Source organism: Sprattus sprattus, assembly GCF_963457725.1.
Source record: "Sprattus sprattus genome assembly, chromosome: 3".
NCBI classification, from domain to species: Eukaryota; Metazoa; Chordata; class Actinopteri; order Clupeiformes; family Clupeidae; genus Sprattus; species Sprattus sprattus.
The window spans coordinates 42,019,529-42,039,106 of record NC_137922.1 but is presented as its reverse complement, the minus strand read 5'-3'; positions in this window follow the sequence as shown (position 1 = coordinate 42,039,106).

Below are 19,578 nucleotides of genomic sequence, written 5' to 3'. Positions count from 1 at the left end.
TAAAAGGTAAATAAACAGGCTCTCCAACGGTATATGTATTGCCAAGAAGCATTGTTACAACAGAGACATAATCTACCAAACACACATTTCCTAACTTTTTTCGCTATGTTTATATATTTTCGTATTTATTCTGCACTTAAAAGGTTTGCTTGATGTGTAGACAGCGGTGGTCATGTCGGAGAGATAGGGTCAGGGGGTCCATGCTCAGAAGAAAGATTTTCGAGTACTAACCTCAAGGTCCACTTCCTTCACCTAGCATAGATACAAAATATATATTGGCTGCACAAGAAAATACAATAAAATAAACCTTTATTGCTTTGTTCTATTATTTCTTACACTATCAAAACAGGAAAAAATAGGTGAATGGACGGAGAGACTTCCTGTCACTTATAATGGATGTTGTTGAAGAAAATGAAAGTAAGTGCTATTCAATTGACAGTCAGTGACAGAACACGGCAAGCTAGCTAGCTAGCTAGCTAGTAATTTAATAAAAAATGCAAAGGTGTCAAAAGAAAGCTCTCTGAATCAGGGTCTCTGACTCCATGCAGCTTCGAGAAAAGATGAACAGACAACAGCTGTCAGAAAAAAGCCGTCTAGATGTAACGGCGTCTTATGGTTGTGTAGTTACCCTTGCTATTAGAACAGCTGATGTGATGTTACCTGCATGTTCAATGCTGCAAATGTTCAGTGAGTAGACCATTGCAGTTGCCACAACTATAGGTTTGACATTGTTTTTATGCAACAGTTGTGCTATAGTGTTATTAAGGAAATCACTGTAGCAACAAATGAAGAAATAATGTTGCAGTTCGTCTGCGCCACGTTATTTCTCGAGGCTATGTTGCTAGGCAACAATATACAAAACCAGAAGCTGTTATTGATACAATGTTATAAGTAACAGATTCTAGGCAAATACTTTGAATATTGTTTTATGAAGATTCTTATAAAAAGTGTAAAAAACTGTTATGTCCCTAGTGCGTACACAAACATATGGATACACCCCCCCCCCCCCCCCCCCACCCACACACACACACACACACACACACTCACACACACACACACTCAACTACTCCAGACAGTTGCAAAGCAGATCATTGCTGTACAGTATGTCGATAAGTGTAGAACAAACACCCACCAAGAACAACACAACAACTCATTATAGGCCTACACAATGTGAATGTATTTAATTTAATTTATAATTTACCCTTCATCATCAATGGCCCAGTGGCCATTTGTTATCACAGGCGCATATTACAGTAGGTATACACTTTAAACATATGAGAGGTGACAATTACATTGCTTCAGTTTTAAATCCCTGATCCCTCTACTCACCTATTAAAAGTTCATCCAGCGGGGCTTACACTCACCCAAATCATTAACAACACTGCTCAAGTCCAAATTCTCAGCTCTGTTGTTCTCTATTGATAGTTAGCCAATCCACTGAGTTGTTAATTTCCCATGCTACTCCTTAAATATGACTCACAGCTTCTCGAATCAGAAATGTATTTTATGTGTTACGTATGTGTGGGAAGGTGGTAAATATGGCCTCATCAATTTCAAGTAACTTTAATGATATAGTTAAATGGTTTCTTTGAAGACTGTGTGAAACAGTCAATACAGAAATAAAGAATTTTACGATAAAGAATCCCCTTCCTTTATGGGCTCCTGATAGCGATGGGGCCCGGCATCAGTTGCACCATTGATAGTAACACCAGTGCTGAACCATGTGACAATGTACGCAGGCTGATTATCTAATCACATTCTTAATATCATTGATTAAAAGGATACTGGATAAATATTTTCGATTTGTCCTGTTAGAGTATGTCAATATGAAACCCCTCTGTAAAACTTCTCCAGTACAAGAGTGTGGTGGACCAGACCAATTAAAACTTAACGACGATTTACATTTTGTGTTGCATCGTTATGGGTACAATAAAATATTTAGGACCCAGCTGAAGATCGTCCTTTTTACAGCGCTAGGAAGGAATCAGAGGAGCTCTACTGCTGAAGCAAATCAGCTCCTACGGCTCACCTCCCCCCTGTGACTTGTAACATACCCTGTAACTGTATGAGAATGGCCACATCAATCCAAACGACAAGGGGCTGACAAACTCCTGCCTCATCGCTCGGCCAGGGATCCCTTGACACTAAAGTAAGCATTATTTCAGCAAAGCCCCTCTTCTTTGGACCTCCTACCAATAACTCCCAGGGGTGAAAATGAAGCCCTACAAGAATATTGATGTGTTACTAATGGCAACAAGACTGCACACGCTGGCCTGCATTAGATGGTTTCATTAACAAAATTAATGCCTGTAATGATATTCAGGGTCATGATTCATAAAAGCGCAAAGCTATGCCGGACCTCCTTAGGGCAACAGATAATTCCCAGCTTGGTCTGTGTGTGTGTAGTTTTGACATACAACCAAAGGGAGGGGAAAAAATCAATGTTGTTAAGGCTACAATATTGTCTGTATGTGACCTCCATTGATTTAATTCCTATTTTTCCCTTGCAGCTAATATATTGTGGTTTGTGTGGCAAAAGTTGCCCTCCAACCAATATTGCAGTAAGCTTCAAGAAATAATAACCCCTTCCGAGATATTTCTCCTTGAATTCAATATATCTGGTGGCCAGAGGCTGGTTGGGAAGGTCAGCACAGTTTGACTGGCATGCGCAATATCATGGCGAAGAATGGCTGAGTCTGGAGCATTACTCATCCCTTCACCTTGAGTGTATTCCAAGGACATGGTTGAGGGAATGGCGGATGCTTACAGCTACATATCGTTTGGCTTGACAAGAAGTAGATTGGGCTGTACACATAGGACCAGTAATAACCAACACACTATCCATCTTATGAACATTTCTGCCATATTGGGGCCATATGCCCCCACCACTGGTGCCCATAATACAACAAAACAACCTATGTTGTTGTTTGTACATGGGATACAATCTGATGCGCGGGTACAGTGGAGATAAATCACGAGTGACAAGTCATCATTCAACAACCTTTTTTTTGTTTTTAATCACTTCCTAATTCTACTCTTAGATTAGTAGGTCAATTGTTGTGCTCCCCCACAACATCCTAGTCATCCTACATCCAAACATCATTTGCAGTTAGGTAAAGCAGAAGTGATGAGTTGAAATACACTTGCCTGGCCTAAGTCGTGACCATATTATCAGATGAAGATCTGAACCTCTGAGTGCTTTTGAGTGCAGAAAGGATATGCAAATGTTGTTGCTTGGTGACAAGGTTATCCAGGCTCTCTGCCCTGTTTCTGGTGTGTTCCTCCTGTGTGTGTGTGTGTGTGTGTGTGTGTGTGTGTGTGTGTGTGTGTGTGTGTGTGTGTGTGTGTGTGACTGTGTGTGTGTGTGTGTGTGTGTGTGTGATAAAAGCTGAATAGCTATGAGAAATATGCTTTGAGGATGGCAGATGTTGAGAGATGACAGATCCTTCTTCCCTGAAAGTATTTACATAATTACTCTTAGTCCCCACAACAACATCCAGCACAGCTAAAAGGTTCTGCTTTCAGGCAGTATCAGACCAATCATCATGTACTACATGGGTTTTTAGACTGAGACGTGCTGTGTAAATATCCCCTTAGTGTCTATAAATCATCTATGCTTCCAAGAAAGTGATCCAAAATGCAATTTGCAAAGATGAGAAATAAATGAATTAAACCAAGGTGGCGTGATTGAGACAACCCTGAGCGGTTTGCACACCTTTCTGCATTTCAAATCCGCTACAGGGATCGTGCTCGTACTCAGAGAGCTGGAACAGACAGGGTGAACCTATGCAACTTTAGCAACTGTTGCTTTTGGCTTCTGTTTCTTTTCAGCTCTCCTCTCATTTATCTCATGTTTGGGATGGCTCACAATCCTACCTTCAACTTCAGGGAAAGGTCTGGACCATATCTGACCTTTGAGGGGAATTATTGTATATTTTAACTAAAGATAGATGACCCCTAACTACTTTCAAAGGATGGAGCCTTCTTACAGTTAAAACTGCCTTTTAATTATCGGCAAAGCAAAAGCCAGTCTGTGATTGGTCACCTTGCAATGTTGTTAACAGACATCTTTAATTGTTGTTGAGGCCAGTGAGAGAAACAGATTCTGAGTCTTGTAAACAGGATGCATCAAATGAAAAGAGTTACTTTGCTGATACGAGGTCCGGATCTTAGACTATGTTTATCTGAATAACAGCTCCAGTAGATTGTTCATGGCTTCACTAATGAGTGTTCATATTCCTGACCCTGTCACCTTATTACACACACACACATTCGTGCACACATACACACACACACAAACACACACACACAGACACACACACACCGCCTACTCCTTGTCGAGAAGGCAAAGGAAACACACCAGCACCCCGCGTGACATAAGTACAGAGTCTGTTAATGACACACTGCACCAACACCACCAGTCACACAATAGAAACCTATAATTTACCTCATGGGTAATTTCAGCATATTTTCTTGTGACAGGATGAGATGCTAGGTTATAGTGTACCGACTGTAAGACAGACTCCTAGCCCAGCAACATCTAGGATGAGGGAAAGTTCCCGGAAAGCTGAAATCTGATTTCTTTTTCTGACCACAAAGCCTGATAAAGGATGCCTTTCTGTGTAATTAGCTAGCCTCCCTATCTGGCTGGGTTGGGTCTGATGAACTGAATCCCATGACAGAGAAAGTGCATCATTTACTCGTTAACTCGTGCCTAATCGTGGAGATTTTTTCGGCCATGGTAGGCTGTAGGACTCATTACTCTATTCTGTGGGTCCTTTATTGCAGAAGCTCATTACTGTGAGCATTTTCATCCATCACACCCAGAGCAGGTTACTTACTGTGATTGCAAGCCCCCCCCCCCCCCCCACACACACACACACACACACACATACACACACATGCATACACAGACACACACACATACACATACACACACATGCATACACAGACACACACGCATACACACACATACACACTCAAACAAACACCCACACACACACACACACACACACATACACATACACACACACACACACACACGCATACACAGACACACACACACGCATACACAGACAAACACGCGCGCACAAGACACACACACACACACACACACACACACACACACACACACAAAGACAGGAATAATGAGAAAAGCATTTGCATGTACATAATAATTTCAATGGCTGTTTGTTTGAATAATACCTCTACCATTGCCGGTTGTCTTGACTTTGGGAATATATACAGCACATGACTCCATAGCCATTCATCAAGCCATGCCTTAAAAAGCTGAAAATATTTGCAATAACACTATACAACTTTATTAATGTTTGGTTATGAGCGCTGTTGGTTGTTAATTTGAAAAGTAAAGTTATCCCATTCTCCTCTGTATGGATTCCCATCACAGGTTCAGTTAGGAGGAACTTTTGTTTTTGCCTTGTGTGATTACAAAGTGGGCCGCAGGTGGCTGGACAGACCACCCAATCACGCCGCTGATGCACAAGTGGGAATGAAAAGCACCTCCGAATGGGTGCAGAGCAAACTCAGTATTAGTATTAGGATACAGTTATGTAATCAATACTTTGAAAAGTGAAAAGGAAATATCACAAAAAAGCACATCTTTGAATTGCAAAAGAAAAGAGCAAATGTCTGCATTGGGCTGTATTTATTTAAATAGTTATTTATATCCCTAAATGTCTTTATCCTTATTTAACTTCTACTTCGACTTGGCAATATGCTATAAAATCCCATGAATATAATCATCCAAGAATACGAGTTGGATTCTCATACATTTTGCCAAATAGAGTTCTATTCTGACTTACCCCATAGACACTGTGAGGAGGGGTGTGTGGGCGATACAAAACCAATGTGACAACCGACTTTATCTAGGAGATCTCATTTTAAATAGCAATTGGGTTGTCACCCGCTAATAGCTTGGTTGGACTTTACCAAAATCCTATTTGGTTGCATCCTAACGTGTTTTCCGGTCCACAGCAAGCAGACACCAGCCGAAAGCTTTGCCGCCCTCCACACACAAGCTCCATCCTGACGTACAATCAGAAAAGAGGAATGCCAAACATGAAATAACCATTCAGATTTTGTCATGCTCTAATATCGCGCCCACTTTTAAAAGGTTCACAGGTGTCTTAGAGGAACTAGATAAAAGGTCCATTTGTATTATTGATATAAATAGCCTTTTTCTCCTGATGGTCATTTCTTGATGGAAACATGATGGTCTATTTTCTGTACCTCCATGTTATATATACCTGTACCTCCATGTTGTTTATATAACAGTTAGTTGTAAATGTATTGGGTGTTTATTCTGTGTTTTCTGAGTGACAGACAAGGTGCATTTTAGTGGACTGGTGTCCAAAACTAAATTAAAATGTATCTAATCTAATTTAATATAATCTTTCTCGATTTAAGCCCCTTGATTTCTGAAGTGGATAAAAGCATTTTAATTTTTTTGTTTTAGAATGTTTCAACCAAAATGGATTTAGCTGCTTAGACCTTAGACCTTCTTAGTTAGAGAAGTGATAAGAAAAAATATCACAAAATTTGTGAGGGGCACACCATGGAACAGTAAACCAGAATGTCACTGCAGTACGCAGTGGGAAGCTCCTCGAGGTTCGGTGGGGTGGCTATATGCTGGTTAGGTATACAGACCTGAGTAACCTATTTACATTTTTTTCATACAGCTGATGAGAAACTTCCTAATATTGCTGGAGCTGGAGGTTCAATAAGCACTCAGTCACAGTCCACGGGATGTAAAGTGGAGCACTGTGGTTATGCATTCCAGAGTCCGGGTTCTGCTATATTAATCTTGACGTGTTCACTTAGTTAATCAAACAAAGTCTGGACTAGAATTTCAATGAAAATAATGTCTGCTTTAAGCCGATAGGAATAAAGTTCATTGACTTGAGAGGGACCTTATTTTGAAGCGTTTTCATCATGAAGTTCATAGCAAACAAATGCAATTTTTAATTGAGAGGTCCCAGGGAATCAATCAAAGTGTGTTATTTTGAACTGTGCATTGAACTAATACAAAAAAAAACACAAAAAAACAGCATGTTGTTTTCCACTGTTCTCTGCCGGAGGTTTCATCCTTTTATATTTCCAAGATGGCAGGCCTGAGATCTGGTGGGGGCATAAAATCCTCAAGGATACTTCATAATGTGTGGTCTGCTGCCTCTACCAAGGCTTGAAACGTAAAGTGTCCCTGAACTGTGCCATCGTGCAATCATGAGATCAATCAAAGCGAGATGGGGGTTTATAAACACAATACCACCTTGCGGTGCCAACATAACTGCAACAGAGACGAAGGGGTCAACTACCTTTTGTTTCTTGGGTCATGAGTATGTGTTGGAGTTTTGTCCCTACTCTTCCATACATGTGTGTCATGAGCAGGGGCGGCTCGTCCATAAGGGCATTTGGGGCGACGCACTGCCTATGGGAAAATAAAATAAAATAAAAAAATAAAAAAAAATCCTTGTAAATCGCTTTGGATTAAAGCGTCTGCTAAACGACTAAATGTAAATGTAAATGTCATATTTTTTTTCTGTCGGATTCTAGCTGTGTGTATTTCTATAAATTACTGTCACTTTTCATAGGTTTCACAGTGTGAACTAACTATAAATTATTTTTTATGTGTTGACTTATTTTGCTTTTGTAAGTCAATTCTTTCAAGATCAGTCAATAAATATCGTTGATTTTGACTTATGTTGCCCCCTTCTTTATGTTGTTACTGGACATATCTATGATGTTACATCATACAACATTTGAGACATGTGGATATCGAGAAAATGGGAAAATGTAATGTGGAGCCACATCATGTTTGATTATGAAGGCTCCTGAATGTAACTTTCTTCCATAGCGTTCCACCTGTAACTCGTTACTCTAGCTATGTAGAAAGAGGGGAAATATTACTGTTGGTTGCTGCCAATAGTGGACAAAAGGGTATTGCTGTATGAGTAAATTGGCTAACTTATGTACCTACTGAATGGGTCGCCTAAATGATTAATCGCGTCGTGAAGTGGCTAACGCGGTGTGTATTTCTATAAACTACTGTCACATTTCATAGGTTTCACAGTGTGAACTAACTATAAATTATTTTTTATGTGTTGACTTATTTTGCTTTTGTAAGTCAATACTTTCAAGATCAGTCAATAAATATTGTTGGTTTTGACTTGTGTTGCCCCCTTCTTTATGTTGTTACTGGACATATCATGTGTCCTGTTCAGCTATGTTACATCATACAACATTTGAGACATGTGGATATTGAGAAAATGGGAAAATTTAATGTGGAGCCACATCATGTTTGATTATGAAGGCTCCTGAATGTAACTTTCTTCCATAGCGTTCCACCTGTAACTCGTTACTCTAGCTATGTAGAAAGAGGGGAAATATTACTGTTGGTTGCTGCCAATAGTGGACAAAAGGGTATTGCTGTATGAGTAAATTGGCTAACTTAATGTACCTACTGAATGGGTCGCCTTAATGATTAAGGTGACCCATTCAGTAGGTACATTAAGATAGGCGATTAAGGCTTAATCATTATCCAAAAAATTGACCCCCCTGATAATTTTTTCAGGAGCCGCCACTGGTCATGAGTGTTTTGAAGTAATCATGGTCTCATAATCAGGCTAATATACATATGCCGCTTGACAAGCTTGTTAGTGTAGTCTTTTTTGTGAAAGATTTATTTTTGGGCTTTAATTGACAGTTCAGTGAAGAGAGGGACAGGAAACGAGAGGGAGAAGAGGTTGGGAGTGGACAGGAGAAACGACAACAGGCCGGATTCGAACTTGTGTCCTCCATCGACGTAAAGCCCGAACGTGGTTGAGGCTACTGCTTCACCACAGTGCCCCCCTAAGTATAGTCTTTTGACAAGCATGTATGCAGTAGCAGGAGATACTAAATAGACCTTCATTATATCAGATTTAAATGTGCAATCCTGCAGGGGTAAAGAGTTATAGTCTATGTTAGTGCTAATCTCTGTTGTCCTAGTGTATAGACCCAGGACGTCTTGCTTTAATCTTGGTCTCCTGGGAAATCCAGTTGTGATTAGATCCTTTGAGAAGTTATATTGAAAGGACGTGAGCACCATTCAAACGATGGAACTGGATCGGAAAAAAAGGCAATACTTGCTCAACTTCCCTAACATCGTTACCATTCCTTTAGTCAAGCAGAGGGGCAGAGCCTGTTATTTCTATCTACCGAACACCAAGTGATTATTTTGTTGTTCATTTTAGAAGAACCCATATGTATGTACAGTACATTCACCAGTTCAACCTACTGACTGTCATATCAAAACCGTTGTGGCACAGGTAAAAACTAGAACATCTCCAGGAATTTTCATTCCTCATTTGCTCAAATCCCACAGACTACTTTTTTTTGTCACAGCAACACCAGCCCTGTGGGTTTCCTTGTTTCAAGCCAACGTAAGATATCCTCACCATGGGCCGGGGAGTGATTCGGTTCCACTTGACTTTGGCCTCCCAGGGCTGAAGGAGAAAGCCACGGCCTGAGACGGGCGATGTGTAAACTATGCTGTGCAAGTCGCCTCGGATTAGTGCCACGGCTAAGCGAATAAATAATGCATCGCGCCTGCCGTGCCGAGAGAGGGGGATTGGGTGGATGGCACAGACTCAGCGGCGAGAGCCACCTGCAGATTGAGTGACAGCGCTCAGGGATGAGATAAGCACAGCATTCGCCAGAGTAAGGGGTACGGAGCAATGGGGGGCTCAGCGGAGTGTGGGATTAAACAGGGCAAATTATCAAAAGCAAAGCCTTTCTTTAGACCCTGTACACAACCCACACTCACTCCAAATGTTTAAGCAAGGGGGGGTTAGATTGATTTTCTCACCCCCCCCCCCCCCCACCCGCCTGGCCAATCTTCTGTTTCTTGTTTCTTCTGTCTGGGGAGGCTGATGGTAATACAGATTTGATATTTGTCTGCATGAGTCAAGATTCAATTGGGAAGGAAGAGATAACGTGTCGGTGTGAGGCTTTGGAGACACTTGTAGAGGAGAGAGGCTGACAGCAAGATAGTTGAAAACAAAAAAAGAACAGCAATTTTGGAGATCACCAAATGGACAGCATACCAATATGGAATTGTCGACAGTTTTGTAAATGCTTCAGTTTGAATGAACATATTTAGCTTAACATTTTAGTTACACTTGACGAAGCACTTAAATAATCTTTCTGTCTTCTTCCAAAACTGTTTTATAAAGCCAATTCATTTAATTGACATTCAACCATTATTCTATCCAAAAGTACAGCCCCCCAAAGCACAAGCAGCACAGTGATGCACAGTGTTGTATAACTTCCCTGAAGAAATTAAAACAGAACAGCCATACACACATATTGTTTTCATGGTGTCAGTGAATGCAGCACTCATGTGTAGTTTCCATGTATGGCAAGTCGTAAAGGATTGCCAGACAAAGCCGTGGGAGTCTGGGGAGTGCATTTATTGATCAATTTTCATTCCATGAGTTACCTAAGGCGTCTGACTCAGTTGAAGGATGCATGCCACACTGTTCTTTATTTATGACAGAAATGACTTTGGCAGAACTAAAGTTGAGCACGGTCTGGCTAGACTGCTAGTCTCTGAACTGCTGCCCTTGCGTGAGAATGACATTTTTGAATATTAATGTGTGATAGCACTTTTGTCCTTTTGTACACATCTGCAGCCAAGCCAGGCATGAGTTGGCAAGAAACAAAAATCAAAAGGGTGGAATTTATGTGGGTCAAGATCTAAAGCTCTAAATGTCAGAGGACTTGAAACTGAAGAGAAAGACAATCAAAATGTCAGGGACATCAGACAAAAAAAGAAAGGGACCAGAATGAGAGACACACATCGATGGACCCTGAAAAAGAAAGCTATCTACTTCAGAGTGTGCCTGGTGGAGGTCAAGTGTCAGCCATCACCTTACTTTGCCTCATCGTGTTGTCTCCTCAATTGGTTGGACAGAGTTGCTTGAACTCTTGATGGGAGAGAGGGAGACGGACCCCCCATCAGGCCGCCGTCCGGAACGCAGTCCATCACAGAACTGCTGCCGAACCGTTGAGCAGTGAGTGGGGGAATGGGGCCCAACGCTCGTGCTCTCTAAATCACCAGGATGGAATGGAATCCCATGCCGGCGGTCATGTGTAGAGGCGAGGTGATTGCCTGGGACCTTTAATTTACCGCTTTCTGGCACCGGGGCCGAGGGCCATACCACAGGGAGTGCTCGGGGGCCTTGGGAGCCCGCTGCTGGTGTAATTTCAGTCGCCACATGCCAGCCTTGCAGCAGAGATCGTATGCTCTTCTATCTTGTCCAGCTCCCGCCAACTCTCTCTCTATCTCTCTCTCTCTCTCCCTCTCCCTGTGGTATAAACGAATGGTATGTCTGTCAGACGTAGACAGGGTATTAGTGAGTAGCTAATTAAAGATCAAAGATCACCTTTTGAATTTAGCAGACTTCTTAAAGTACAGAACTAAAGTGGGGAGAGGAGTAAGTTAAAACTACTGTGACCACCTCAAGGTATACTGCGCGGGAAATTCCTTTAAAATCTAAAAGTTACATGAGAAAGCTTCCAAGAATATATTTTCTACGAATTACCATAGAGTTCGATATATTTTGGCTATTCTGTCAGAGTTCCACATTCTTTGATGGAGCTTGGGCCTTATAGCATACGTGACATGACTGTCACTGTGCAGGCTTCACCGAGGACAAGGGGAAAACACAGACGTCTCCGTTTCACCTTCTGACGGTCCACTCAACAGGAAGATTTTTAAAACCCTTCTTAACCCCTCATTATCATTCTGCACGAGACCAGTGAAATTTGTCGGCACAAGAACCGCCCTGTTATTTGATTATAAATCCTTCCAGAAGCTACCAGCTGCAGACTAATCTGTACACTCACGTAGGTCTGCTGTGTCTTTGGGAGCGGCTGCCTGGAAAATGGGTCAGACTTCAGTGGCTGTGGTCTTCGGTGAGATGTGAGGTGAATGTTTATTGTGTCAAGTGGTTGAAGACAAAGGATACTTGAAGAGCACCTTATCTGTGTTAATCTACCAGGTGTCAAACTCAAACTCTCAGGGCAAATGGCTAGATCATACTTTTATCATGACCTGAATCTGTGTGTCAGTTTGCATGAACATTTTTAAAACAAATGTGCAGAAACGAACTTTAACACATCATAACTGTCTAACTTGTTCTTATAGAAATCCGTTCCCTGCGAATCATTGAATCATTATTTGAATTCTAATTAAGTCTCTGCCACAAGGACAAAAACAACTGTCTCTATAAACTTGAGTTATGTTTTGGGTACCGCTGCATATGGAGTCATTTCATGCCTATTTCAAACAGCCAAATGCTCATTCCCCCTTGGAAAAGTGATTAATATTCGACAGATGGGGGTAGGCTAAACTGAATGAATGAATGAATGCTCAAAAATGAAAATTGAGGTTTGAGTCAAAAGCTGCTCAGATTGAAGCGAGAGGATTGTGAAGATGAGTCTGAGGACCTGAAAAGTTTAGTTTCCTTATCACCAAACACACACAAATGCAAATCGAATAGTGAGGTACTTAGTAAATAAGTAAATAAATAAACTGAAAATCCAAAATATCTTTCAGAGAACCCCCTCACACCTGTCACAGTGGGAGGTGCCACCCCACTGTGTTCTTTATCAGTGAAATAAGCACCTTTCCTAACTCACTTTAAGATGCCCTTAATTGTCTCCCTGTCATTCTCTTAGGTGGCCATATCTGTCAGTGCTGTCATCCCCTTCGGTCAGTCACAGACCCTTCAGTAAGCAGTTCACTGTAGGCTGTGCTAAATATTCATTGGCTTTTGTGCAGCTTGCCATCGCCTCTGCTGCCATGGCGATAGAACGGAGGGGAACTGTGGAGCCACTTGGAACTCACACTCATAGAACTCTTGGAATCTTCTCACAATCCATCTTGAATGGACTCAGGCCTCATCGATAAAAATGCTTTGCCTGCTCTATGTTGCCTTCATGATGGTGGATCATAGTGCATTATAATGAGAAATCCCTATGAGGAGCGGTGACTGTGTAATTACATGTGAGTTTGTATGTATGCAGGCACGCTATACGCTCAGAGTTTTGTTTGTAGTTGTGTAGAATAAAGGATGTCCTGGAGGAATAATGTATAGCCGGGGGGTAGGATTTTAAACCATATGAGAAAAATAATAGCTAGGTTCCACAGAGAATAATACATGCAATCAGGTTTCGATCATTATTCATTTTTATTAATGAACATAGCGTTTCTCTTTGACCACACACACACACATACATAGATGTATGGAACTGAATGATTTTGGCTGTGCTGGAAACAGATGTACAATGCTCATGAAGTTCAATGGCTTTGACATTAACATTTTAATGTTTACATTTTGATTACTCAGAGAATATAATGAATAACATATTTGTACAAAAAAATTGCTAGATGTAAGTCTCAGCAACCAAGGCACACATAGAAACAACAAAAGAATCCTAGATTAGGGAGAAGAAACTGCAAATGAATAATACACAGTGATGAATGATTTAGGCTATTTTATTAGGACACCCATCATTAGTATCAAAGCCATGAATAACTCTCTGGGTGTTGACTGATTCATTGCTAGTGAATTCACTGCAATTACTTGAACACTTTCCCTACTGCACAGCTGATAGGCCAGATCCTGTTCCCCACATACTAAGAGATGAAGAAAGAAAAGAACTCCCTTTATGGCTAGCCCTTGTGCTGCAATAAGGCTGCACTGAAAGGAAGTTAAAGCCTGATGGCCCTCCCAGGATACAGGGTGCACAATGGTGTTAAGGACAGGTGTATTCGACCTCAGGTATTCTCCGAAATGCACATATGGCTAGTAGAAGTAATGGCATCTTACAGTTTGTTTACATCAGCATGTTTACATTAAACCTTTACCCGTCACCTTAACACGGTCCCACTCGACTATGGTATTTTAATAAATCTCTTTACGTTTAGGTCCCTGGTGTGCTGTTGGCTCACATTCAATTCCGGCCTATTTAATTCTCATGGCTTCCTAGTTGAAAGACAGGATGGAAATTGCTCCCCACTGAGATTCTCCCAGTGCCTGACCCGGTCCTCAGGGGGTGTTCCAGCTTCGCCTGACGGGGACCACTGGGGACCCAGAAGGGAAGCTGGGGACGTTTCAGTGAAGCGTTCATTTGGGTGAGAGGCTCGTGAAGTGGAGTTGAACAACAAACAGCAAAAAGGGCTATCCAGTAACAACTCTCAGGTTTGCTGCAAACGCTTATGTTCGGCTTGGGCGATGAATTTCACCAAACCCAAAAGCTGTGCCATCATTTACCAGGAAAAGGCAATTTAAGTCAAGTTTTATATAAACAGGGAGATTGGATTGGATGGCCTCATGCATATATTTGCAATCAAATTTACAATGTAGTTAGTTTAGGACCAATCAATGTGTCACTGTGTTGTAATTGGTTCCAAGCCATTGTTTGTGTGCTTTGATGCTACCCTATTCCTAGTAGTTGAGTAAGCACCTGACCTTAAAAGAGATACAATAAAATTCTGCAAAACAGGATTAATCTCCAATTCCTCTAATGTATACATTCAGGCTATACTGACGAAGTGAGGTGGAGGGTACCCTGCTAATACATACATTAATCCATAAATGCTAATTTACAGAAAAGCACATTGAATCCTGATGCAGGTTTTGAGCTGAACCGACACACTGACCCGTGCTGTGAATGTTTAAGTACATTAAATCCGGGAGTCTCAAAAGCCCTGCGGGTGGAAACAGATTATCACTTTAAGAGGAACATTGAACTTAAAATGTGATGTAATAGACAGAAATATCCCCCCCCCCCCCCCAAAAAAGGAGTAATTAAAAGAAACACAGCACTTTGCCTTGAAGAGGAGGGTCTTCCCTAGTCCTACTGATTAATACATTCAAATGACCTTTGTTGTGACCATGTGCCACCCCACTCTGGAGATGTAGCCTGATGTCAAGGAGAGAGAGGCCCATGAACAAATGGATTTGACAGCTCATTCATCATTCCGGAAGAACCCGTTCCGCTGAAATGCATACATTTTGTTCCCCCGCAAGTATATCCCGCATTGTTAATTAAAAATGGAAAGTGGTAAACAACGCAAATTGTTTTTCCAAGTTAGGGGCTCATTAAAAAGTTGTCTTTTTAAACAGCTTTTCATTTGGGGTTTTTTTCAGGTTGAGAGACTATAAGTTGTTTTCCATACTGACTATTTATTTCGTTAATGGAAATTAAAGTTTTAAGTGTTTAAGTTTTGGAGAAATACACGGAACACAGGATTTACAAGAGGGTCTACTTCATCTCCCCTCCTGATTAGTCATGGGGTACTTTGGTCGCTTTTACTTTTACTTATGCATGTGCAGCCAGAGTGATTGCAGATACACATGTATGGGTGGGTGTATTCTCTCTGTGTGTGTGTGTATTCTGTGTGTGTGTGTGTGTGTCTTTGTACGTGTTTGTGTGTATGTGTGTGTGTGTGTGTGTGTGTGTGTGAGTGAGGCTGAGTGGGGGAGGTATGGATTTTTAGCTTAATACTCTACCTCCAATAGATTGTAGCGTAATACAGATATAAACTGCATATGAGTAGGAAAATAGAACACTACATATTAGCATTTTTATGACCCTCGGTAGAATCTGCCAACTGTCTAATATGAATACTGCACTCATATGAACACTCAAAACCGATTGCCTAATCCCTGCTTAGTGGCTCTATATATCAAGTTTCTATCCTTATATCTTTTCCCACTGTCTTTAGGGTTACACTGGTGTTTGTCTGGGAGCAAACAAACGTTTGATCTTTTGATATCTTATGATTTGTAAACAAGTACATAGTTTGTTGAATTACCCCACCCCATTTTCTTTATTCATATATCGCCAATAATAATTGTCTCAAGCTGAACCGAGCTCATAATGGGGGACCCATCTGCTTGGAGAGATAGGGGCGGGCAGAAGGGAATGGGGGAGGAGAAGAGAGAGTCTTCAGACATACATTAGGATAAAGTATATTAATATACGTAACATGCTTGCGGCATTTGTACTAGGGAATTCTTTTTTTTTTTTTTTTTAAATAGCAACAGGTCTCTTTCAATGTATTTAATGTTTTTATGTGTAATTTTGATAACCCCCACCCTCCCATGCCACCATTTTTTAGGACTCAGCAATGGACTGTGCAACACCCCTAGCAAAAAAATCAAACAGCCAGTGCTATCTGGGAACACTTTACAACCAGTCCGACTGATGGCACTAAAGTGATTTCCAAGGCCACAATACGCTTCTCTTTGTGACCATGTCTGCCCAGGCACCCCCAGCAATAGATATTACACAGCTGCAACCAGCCTCCATTGTGACCGTGTCTGCCCAGCCCCCTGCCCCCCACCCCACCCAGCAAGGGCTAATACTCAGGACCTCTTGCCCTATTCAATTGTTGAAAACACAGGTTTCTGTAAGCTTCTAATTGTCACTGCACCACACTACTGTATATGCTAAATAAATAAATCATATAAATCAGATGCTTTGAAGGCACACCAATTGTGATGCCATTGAATATTAGGTTAGAAAATACAACTTTTACCAGATTAAACATGACGGCTGGTATAAAGTCGGCCCACTTCTGGTCCTCTATCTGAATGCAGATGTAGAGACAGATCATGTTGTTTTTGGTTGAACAGATACAGATACAGATAATGACCTCCCTGTCCATCTCTATGACTGATGCATATACATGGAAAGGGCCAGTATTTAGAGTATTGGTTGTTGAATAGAAGAGGTTGGTGGGATATTAAAGTTACAGTTACTGTAGAAGGATAAGCAGAACAATAAAGCAGAAAACTGTCAGTGATGGCATTAATTTCATGGGTAAATAGGCCGGCACATTATATACATTATATGTATATAAGATGAATACATTTAGCACTTGTTGACGTTTAAGATTGTATTACTTATTTATGAATATTTATGTATACTTAGTTTAAGGAAATGTCTTGCCTTATCTGTTGTGCCTGTGCACCTTTATATGTTTCACCGTGGGAGAGTGGGACACGTCCTTTCGATTCCTTTGTATGTCTTGACATATTAAGTTATTGACAATAAAGCTACTTTGACTTTGACTTTGAATCATATACAGAGTAGAAATTGTGCATAGCAGTTTCGTGGGAATGGGCAGCTGGAAGTAGCCTGGTGACACCAGCCTACGTATTTCCGCATGAATTGATTTCAAGCTCATACTCAGTCTGGCCCAACCCCATTGACAATCGTCTCCAGAACTCAAAATTTTGCAGGACCAATCAGCGAACAGTTCAGAGCTGTGACGCAAAACTCGCCTTGGAGGAAAAGACACGAAAAGCTATCGGGAAAGTTGTCTCAACTCTCGAGAACATCAGAAAATTAAAAGGAGAACAAGAGTATTTTCTTGTAAGTTTTATGATTGGAAAGGACGTCGTAGCTCTTCTCCCAACTGGCTTTGGGAAGAGTTTAATCTACCGAATGCTTACTAAACGTTGCTGATTGGTTAAGGGAACTCCAATGATTTTAAACCTCAAGATACGCACCCGCCGATCTCGGAAACCAAACTGCATTGGGTTGGCCCAGACTGAAAGACGGAATGAAATGGAGTCACAGGCTGGTAATGGCCAGGCTAAGCTGGAAGCAGAGGCTCTCTGAAACTGGATCAGGTGGAAAAACTGCAGCAGCGTCCCACTGAGAAGTCAAGGGGAGAAAGAGACAAAAGGAGTGAACAGAACTAGGTTGCCTTATCTGTGTGTATATATTATTTATATATTTATATAATTATAGTTTATGGTGGCGAGGAGCAACGTTATCACAGCCAACAGCATTTGCAGGTGGATGTCCTCAGGCTAGTAAACAGAACAAACCCAGGTTAGAAAACAGAATATCAGTTACAGATTTCACACGCATCTCAGTGTCTAAACAATCCACTGCCCAATTATCTAAACATAAATCTCATTATACTAGGGCATTCCACTGGCTGTCCAGGGTAAATACATGTATGTACACATCTCTGAATGTTTATTTAACTAACATACAGTACAGTAAATTCATATGTTTCATACTCAAATTTGTGATATTTCTACCTTTCTTTAATGACAAATACAAAACAATTGTTTTAAGGAAACAAAAATAACCACATTTCTGAGTGATTTTTATTTCAGTGCAAAGGGCTCTTATAAATCAAAATCACCATTCCATGATGGCACAAAACAGCAACCCAACATTAAGTGCAACAACTTATTATCATGTTTAATAGTGCTTTTTCTTTTACTTCCATTGATTTTATACAGTGGGGAAAATAAGTATTTGAACCCCTACCGATTTCTCAAGTTTGGCCACTTGCAAAGAAATGTGTGATCTAGAATTGTATTGGTAGGTGTATTTTAACAGTGAGAAACAGAATATCAACAAAAAAAAATCAGAAAACTGCATTTTGTAACATTTATGACTTTATTTGCATTTGATGCAAAAAATAAGTATTTGAACCCCCAAGTAAACAGCAAGAATGCCGGCTCACAATGACCAGTTATGTGCCCAAGAAGCACACAGATTAGTCCTTATTAGGTCTAACAAGGTACACCTGATCTCAACTGGTCACGTTTATAAAAGAAACCTGTCCAAAGAATCCTACTTCACACATTCAACCTCACCACCATGGGCGAAAACAAAGAGTTGTCCAAGGACGTCAGAGATAAGATTGTAGACCTGCACAAGGCTGGAATGGGCTACAAAACCATTGGCAGGCAGCTTGGTGAGAAGCAGACAACTATTGGTGCGATTATTCATAAATGGAAGCAACACCAAACAAATTTTAATCGCTCTAGGCAGTGGCGTAACTATAGGGAGTGCAGGGAGTGCAGCTGCACTAGGGCCCGTGGCAAAAGGGGGCCCGTCCTCAATCTCAACGCGAAGCGAGTCATTGAAGAACTGACCGGGCCCCCCGCCATGCTCGACGCATCGGAAGTTGTGTATGATCCAGACCCATTAATTCGCAAACATTTCTCAATTACGGTGACAGTTATTCACAAATATGAGCTATCACTTGCCCAAAAACCATTTTAACAATAGTCAGTCTTGACAACAGCAAATAATTAATTTAGCCTCTATTGCCTTTTGCTGAATGAAACGAGTCTCGTTTTTATTAAGTAATATTGCCATCGAAAAATAGCAAGGGTGTGTGGGTAATTTTGTTGTCAAAGATTCTATAGCCCACCCAAACATGTTGCGATTGTTTCCCATCCTGTGTTGTGCTTCATTTCGTGTTGAGTAAGCGATAAATAGGATACCCCATGCCCTTCAAAACACAAAAGTGGCTACAGAAAGCATGAACGCAACGAGCAGGATGAAAGGGTGGCAAAACTGCCAAAATGATCTTCATTTGGATTTGTGGCGAAGAGTGTTCAGGAGAACGCTACGTCTCTGACCCCCAGCCCAACGGCAATGAGGCCCACCAGGGTAGGCTAATCACATAGCGTTTACTGTCTGGTATACTGTCTGATATACTGTCAACTCCCATAGTTAACGTCCTGC